This window comes from Echinops telfairi, unplaced genomic scaffold (assembly GCF_000313985.2).
Source record: "Echinops telfairi isolate 266 unplaced genomic scaffold, ASM31398v2 ScPeMD7_5592;HRSCAF=6446, whole genome shotgun sequence".
Taxonomy (NCBI): domain Eukaryota; kingdom Metazoa; phylum Chordata; class Mammalia; order Afrosoricida; family Tenrecidae; genus Echinops; species Echinops telfairi.
In genome coordinates this window covers 27417964-27424819 of record NW_022109491.1, presented here as the reverse complement: position 1 = coordinate 27424819, position 6856 = coordinate 27417964, and the positions used below count along the sequence as shown (strand labels likewise).

The 6856-nt window shown below is 55.3% G+C and overlaps 1 protein-coding gene across 1 annotated transcript in view; it reads left to right on the top strand.

Annotated features, from left to right (window-relative positions):
- The first annotated feature begins 3998 nt into the window (after positions 1-3998).
- The window catches only part of PDYN (prodynorphin), a 16646-nt gene continuing 13788 nt past the window's right edge, over positions 3999-6856 (top strand). Inside the window, exon 1 of the mRNA XM_004698190.2 lies at positions 3999-4260. The gene's annotated coding sequence lies outside the window, so the exon portion shown is untranslated. The remainder of the gene's footprint in view (positions 4261-6856) is intronic.

The following is a 6856-nucleotide window of genomic DNA, read 5'->3' as shown; positions in this document are numbered from 1 at the left end:
TGTCTACTTTTTGCGGTTAAAAAAAATGAACGTCATGAGACACATGCAATCTCAATAATCTCCACATGTATAATTTGGTGGCCTTCACGTCACCCTTCAAAGTCATGTCGCTACCACCGCTCGGATAGACGCAGCGCCCCCTGATCTGCCATTTTCTTGCTGCATAACTGCCAAAGTGCCTTCACGTCTCTCCGTCTCCTTCCCTGCAACATGGGGTGGTAATCACCTCCAACGACAAGGTTGTTGAGAGTCTCAAGTGTGTTCAAGTCTAGGGGATTTGACTTAGAGCATGGCCGGGCCTGTGGGACCCCTCAAGAAATGGTTGGCTTTCTTTCTTTTCTCCTGTCTTCTGCTAAGTTCTTCCCTCTTCCTACTTAGCAGAACGGCCTTAGGGCCAGGCAGCTTCCAATATTTCCTTCTCTTTATTTTTCGCCCACTTCAAGATCTGAATTACTCACCGTGTGCTGGAGACACGCAGAGAAGGGCGTGTGATGGAACGCAAGAATGGGTCTCCTGCCCACCTTGTATGGTGAGCACAGCTTCAGGAAATGACTCGGGAGTACAGAGAGGTGAGGTGCCCATTGGATGGTCCGCGGTGAGTAGGTAAGGCTGCTGGGATTTGAGTCCAAGGGAGCCTGCCGTATGCAAACCCATGATTCCCACTGCATTTGCTGCTGCCGTGGGGCTGCAGGCTGACCCCCAGGGGTGTGAGCCTCAAGGCTAGGCAGGCTGGTACTAAGCCAAGGCTGTTCCTGGCATTCTCTTGTGTACGTGTGTGTAAAGGATGTTGTACAAGGAGAGGAGAAGCAAATGGATAACGGACTTGACGGTGAAGGCTGCCACACGTGAGGGGCTGACAGCAGGGTGATCCCCGAGCATCTCAAAGCTCACCGCCCTTCCTCCTTTTCTAAGACGAACCATGGACACCAGAGGCCCCCGCTCCTCTAGGCTCACAGTGCCCGCTGGCTCGTGGGCTGCGAAACCAACCTCCGGATCCCTTCTCTTAGAGCCTTTGTCCGTTCAAGGTTATGGCCAAGAGCTTACAGGATGGAGGTGAGGAGGGGCAGGGTACCAAGTAGACCAGAGAGTGAGTGGGGGTGGTGATTTGGCATTCGAGGTGATGAGGAAGCTCGCCTACAAGCAGAATGGTCCAGGCTCCTAGATTCCCAGGGGACAGATCTAAATCCTCTGGGTCACCAGGCAGGAAGCCCCTGGGACGTGGGGCTAAGCACTTGCTGAGCCTGGCTGTGGCCACCAAAGGTTGGGCAGATGGCTTCCTGGGGTTCTGTGGCCACACAAGGTACCGGAAGTCGGTACCCAAACTCTGATGGTGTCGTGGAGGTCCCGGAAGTCGGTACCCAGGCTCTGATGGTGTCGTGGATTATGTGGTGGGACCCTTCAGTCGCTCCAAGGGAGGATGACGAGGCTCTCTGCTCCCGGAGCGATTGTCAGCCTCAGAAGCCACAGGAGCACTTCTCCCCCGTCCTGTCGGGTCACTGTGAGGCAGCGTCCACTCGGTGGCAGTGCTTTGGGGTTGAAGTCTGGTCAAACCCAATCTGTCGCCTGGGGGAAATTGTCTGGAAGAAGGAGGGCGAGGCTTCTAATTCAGGAGGCCCCTCTTTGAGGGGAGATGTAGGAGACTGCGGAGGAGCTGCAGTTTCTGAGCCTGCGGGTTCAAATGCTACACTTCCCCACCCCGTGTGGCTGGGGCCTATGGGCTCTATGTGTTTGAGATTTGGAGAAGGGATTGTAATGTCCACGCCACAGGCCTGCTTGCTGTGAGGATACACTGAAGCACGTGCCAGTGCCTGATGTCCAGCAGCTGCTAAGCAAAGGGCCCCGTCTATCGTCCTCTTTCTGCCAGCGACGCAGAGTCACTGGGCACGGCAAAAGGTTCCCATGCTGCTCTGCTAACCGAAGGGACAGAGGTTAGTGCCGTCCCTGGAGTCCCTCGGAAGAAAGGCCTGGGGATCTCGTTCCCCAAAGTCAGCCCCTTGGAGCCCAGTTCCACTTGGGCCCACGTGAGGTTGGCACACGTGGAAGGGCACTCAACAGCAAGCGGTTTTCTCCGGAGAGCCCAGTGAGCCAGGTGCCGAGAGAGGACCGGGGCCCAGAGAGCCATAGTGCCTAGTGCGTCAGCGATGAATCACAGGCCCACCCGGGCAGAAAGGGAGCCCTCGCCAAGTGCCAGATGTGTGAAGTGCCGTGGCCCCCATCACTGTGCCTCCCCCTCAACCACAGCCGGATGCCACGGACAACTGTGGTCCCCACTTTACACAGGAGTCAACCGAGGTTGGTATTGTCTGAGGCCTCTTGGGAAGCAAGCCCACATCTTAAATGTTAGTTCATGCCCGCTCCTCCTCTCCATTGCCCAGGGGCAGATGCCAGCACCAGAGAAGGTACTGTCTCCTCTGCCCTTCTGCTCGGGCAGACTGACGGCTTCATGAAGAGAGGGAAGGAGTGAATTTAGGATCCGAAAAACTTGGGTTTGGATCCTTTCTGGATGAACAACCGATTGTGTGGTTTGGGGCACATCTCTCCCCTCTCAAGCCTCCAGAGTGGTTTACGAGTTGGGTTGCAATCTGCATAGTCAACAGTTCAAAACCACCAGCAGCCACTTGGGAGACAGACTGGGCTTTCTACTCCCATAGACAGTTCAGGTCTCCCAAACCCACAGGGGTCGCTATGTGTCCGCATCAATTCGACAGCAGTGAGTTTTGTTGTGCCCCCTCCCTGCCCCCCAAGCCTTCATTTCCCCAACGGCAAAAAGAGGAACATATCAACGGGGGTCTGGCTGGGTGGTGAGGGCTAAACCCAACCATTTTGGCCAACTGCCTGGTGAAGCACAGGTGCCCAAGAAACGGGTGACCGATGCCAGCCTGCTGAATACATCAGGCTTTTGACTCAGAAGAGAAGTGGGTTCCCTTCCAAACTCTGCCCCCCCCCCCCACCCCAGTGTTCTGGTAAGTGTCAGCAGGCACGAGGGGGGCCATACGCAAGCTGCTGCTGGCACCAGGCTTGGGAACATGAGGTGGGCATGCCCCCCACCCACCCCTACCAAGTGCGTGCAAAGGCGCATCGCAGCCCATGTTTTGAGGGAGATTCTGTGATTTTCATCCTGTGTTGCCGCTAGAGAAGAGTAAACGGCAGCTCCTGGCTGCCGGGGAAGAGTGGTGCCTCTGCCAGGCCGGCGAGCCTGGCACCAGTGCGGGTGGGCACCAGAGTCACTGTCAGCTACAGACAAACGTAGCACCAAAGCTTCCAGCACATACACACACACACACACACACACACACACACACACACACACACGTGTGCGTGCCCTAGCCGCACACAGAGTGCTCCAGCACACAACACAGGTGCCAAGCCGACAGCCCCTGCCCTCTGCCTCCTCTCTGCTCCCTTTTCCCAGGCTCTCTGCGCCTCTCTCTTGATTCCTGGGCCATCCCTCTGTCCCTACGTGTGGTCCTGGTCTCTGTCTCTTCACTTCCTGGCCTCTCTTGTTCTTCCTCTCTCTGGGCTTCACCTCTGGTACTCTGTGCCTCTCTGTTTTTCTGACTACTTCTCTCCTGCTTTTTCTGCATCCCCCTCCCCCACGTCCCCCACCTGTCTCTCTGACATTGCCTCTCTCTCTCTCTCTCTCTCTCTCTCTCTCTGCCTCTCAGAATCTTTCTGCTTCACCCGCTGCTGTTTCTCTGACACGCTCTGTCTCCATCTGCCTGCAGAAGCTCTCTCACTTCTCTCTCTGCCTCTGTCTCTCTCCTGAACTCTTTTCTGCCCCTGGACACTTTTTCTTAAAACGCACCAGAAACTGAAGTGGCCGGATTTCAAGTGACAGACAGCACAGCACCCGGCATCTGCCGTCCCTCTCCGCCCCCCAGCCCCACGCAGCGCGTGTGTGTAGGACTGCCTTCCTCCTCCACATCCCTGTCAGGAAGAGGAGCCTATTGTCTCGCCCTGGGAGAGTTGAGTTGAAGGGCCTGGGGCTCTGAGCTCTGACTGCTCCAAGCCACTTCCTCATTGGCTCCCAGCAGCCTGTGCTCAGCCACGGCTGGGCGTCAGGGGGAGGCTGGAGCCCATAAAGGGGGGGACACGAGGCTCCAGAACTGCCATTCCAAGGGGCTTTGGCAAAGATCACAGCCGTCTCCTGCTACATCCTTTGGACCTGGAGACAGACAGACCCCGAGTCCTGGGCCAGCCACCTGCGACCACCCTCCCACCTGCTCTGCCAGAAGCTGCCTGGGGACAAAGGACACACAGGTAATATTGAGATGGGGGTCTGGAATTCTATTTCTTCATTTTGCCTGTGTATTCCTGGTCCCCAGGACTGGGGGTGACAGGAATTTGGGGGGGAGGGGAGCGGGGGCTGGTGTTTCAAATCGATGTCCGTGTTTGCAGCCCAGGTAGTTCGTGAGAGTTAGGGAGCGAGTTTACAGAAGGCAGGAGACTGCTCTCGGGATGTCCTGGCGGAAACAAACAGGTGGCAGCTCTTGTCCCAGGCTGCCTCTTGGGTTGGGTCCCACAGCATCTTCTTTCTTTTGTGCTTGGCCACTTCTCCAGGGCAGGAGAGGCCCGGGGCACCTCAGGTGGGTGCGGTGAGAGTCGCAGCTCATGTGTGTGTGTGTGTGTGTGTGTGTGTGTGTGGTGGGGGTGGGGCAGAGGCGGATCGAGAAGGTCAGCAGTTCCCCCCTGTACTTGGAGAACAAGGGCCTGCCGTAGTTGTTAATGAGGCTCGGGGCGCTGGCATTTACCCTCTATCGCGCACGTCAACACACAGCCGTGCCCAGCCTTTTCCTGCTTTCCGATGCCGTTTAATTGCTGACAGGGTGCCCGTGTGAGTGGCTCACTTGGACGCGATTTTGCAGAGAATGAAGTTCGGTTGCGGGGGGAAGAAGATGGACAGTGCGCCAGGAGACGCTCTCTTCATTTCTCTCGGAAAGGACTTGTTGCTCTCGTGTAAATTAGAGCCAGAGGATTCAGAGCAGAAAGCCTAGAAGATGGCTCAGCAAAAGCCATTTGCTCCCTGGGAAAGCTAGCCACGGGCCAGAAAGGTCTGACAGCATCCCAGAGCCTGACTCAGACAAAAATCAGATGAGCTTCTGACGAAAGGAAGGAAGAGAGAGAGAGAGGGAGGAAGGGAGAGAGAGAGAGAGAGAAGCCTGCTTAGGACTCCAGGGCAAACTAGTAAATTCTGGGAACTCTTACTTTTCCTCCATACCAATTATCAAGAATCTCTTGATAAAGCTTTACAAACATTCCTTAATTAAGCCTCCAAGCTTCTCAGGGGAGATAAGCTCTTCGGGTTATTGGATCTGATTTCAATTCTGATCCCCCCACCCGACCCAAAGTTTCATTATCGCCTTCCTTCCTATGGCTGGCAAAATCGACCAGGTGTGTCTCTCCGATGTGACAGGCGTTCTCGTCAGAGCCCAGTGCCAGTGCAAAATGCCTCTGCACGTCAACCCTCCCCTCTGGCTTTCCTGCCCGAACCCTGCTGGCTCTCCCGCACAGCAGCACCCGTGTGCTCCTCTCCCGCACCTGCGCCTCTGAGCCTACCCAGCTGGCCTTTGTTCCGGTTTTGTGGTTCATTGGTCCCCAGGCTCTGAGGGGGACCGAGGGGGACTGTGGGGGAGCCTCTGCAGAGCCTGAGCCGGTGAGCAGTGTGCCTGGGGGGAGGTTTGCCTGTGCAGAGGGAGCCTCAAGCCCACTGCCTTGCCCCAGAGGGGTGATGGGTGGCAGGCAAAAGCTGTGTCTGCCAGCAGCTGGGTGTGGGTTGTCAGTGTGTTTCCCGGTCCAGCTATGGTGTTTTTGTTTTATTTTGTTTTTAAAAACTGCAATCAACTTAAAACACAGAGAAAGGGTTAGGTTTTCCTGAGGTAAGTCCCAGGAGGTAGGCATTTTCCATATGGACCATATAAGTCTGCATGCCACACCCTTCAGACAGTGCTGGCTTCGGATCCCGCTACTGACTTGCTCTGTGGCTTTGGGGTGGCAGCTGCCTTCTCTGAGTCTTAATTTTCTCATCTGTAAAATGAGTAACATTTGTAAATATTATTCAATTTCTAATGTTATTGTCTAGAAGTCCTGGTGAGTCATGTTTACACTGCTGGAAGGTCAGCAGTTTGAAACCACCAGCCACTCCAAGGTGGAAAGATGAGGCTTTCTACTCCCATTAAGATACATCATCTGGGAAACCCACAGGGAGCAATCCTGCCCTGCCCTATAATATAGGAAGGAAGGAAGGCCGTGATGTGTCGGAACCAACTCAAAGGCCGTGAGTTCGAGTGTGAAGGTGACTGTAAAGAGCCCTGGTTGCACTGTGCTGGGATGCTAACCAAACGGTCAGTGGGTTGAGCCCACCGGCTGCTCCTCGGGAGAAAGAGGAGGCTGGTCTGTTTCAAAGATGACAGCCTTGGAACCCTGTGAGGAAGTTCTCTTTGGTCCTGAAGGGTCACCGTGGGTCCGAAGGGACTTGGCAGGAGCTCAGGTCATTGTGGGGGGGCCCTGGGGCAGTATATATGCTGATGTGCTGGGCTATTAGCCATGGCTCACCAGTTTGAGCTCCCTCTGTCCTAAGGAGCCCTGGAGGCAGAATGGTTGAAGGACAAGGTCCAGCACTTCAAAACTCCCAGCCACTCCCAGCGAGAGAGAAAGATGAGCCTTTCTATTCCTGTTAACAGTTATTTTATAGGAAACTTACAGGAGGGGGGGCAGTTTGACCCTATCCTATAAGGTCTCTATGAGTCAGCATGGACTCGGTGGCAGTAAGCGTGTGTGTGTGTGTGTGTGTGTGTGTGTGTGTGTGTGTGTGTGTGAGAGAGAGAGAGAGAGAGAGAGAGAGAGAGAGAGAGAGAGA